The sequence below is a fragment of the Fulmarus glacialis genome, unplaced genomic scaffold, assembly GCF_000690835.1.
Source record: "Fulmarus glacialis isolate BGI_N327 unplaced genomic scaffold, ASM69083v1 scaffold29473, whole genome shotgun sequence".
Taxonomy (NCBI): domain Eukaryota; kingdom Metazoa; phylum Chordata; class Aves; order Procellariiformes; family Procellariidae; genus Fulmarus; species Fulmarus glacialis.
Genome location: NW_009204065.1, coordinates 1 through 221, shown reverse-complemented (window position 1 = coordinate 221; position 221 = coordinate 1). Strand labels below are relative to the sequence as shown.

Below are 221 nucleotides of genomic sequence, written 5' to 3'. Positions count from 1 at the left end.
TTTAGCGAAAAAGTGGCCGTCGGCGGGCCGGTTAGCTCAGTTGGTTAGAGCGTGGTTCTAATAACGCCAAGGTCGCGGGTTCGATCCCCGTACGGGCCACGCAGCAACCTTTTTCTTTCCCCGTACTCCGTTTGTCCCGTGCGCTGCCTTCCCATCCGCCGCACCCACCCTGCTGCGGCACGCGTGTTACCTCTGCACCAGGCCGCAGCCGCGGGGCGCTC

General features: G+C 63.8%; 1 non-coding gene across 1 annotated transcript; it reads left to right on the top strand.

Moving 5' to 3' along the window:
• Window positions 1-25: 25 nt before the first annotated feature.
• Window positions 26-99, top strand: TRNAI-AAU. The gene has a single exon. It is a non-coding gene; the product is annotated as a tRNA-Ile (tRNA).
• The last annotated feature ends 122 nt before the right edge of the window (window positions 100-221 follow it).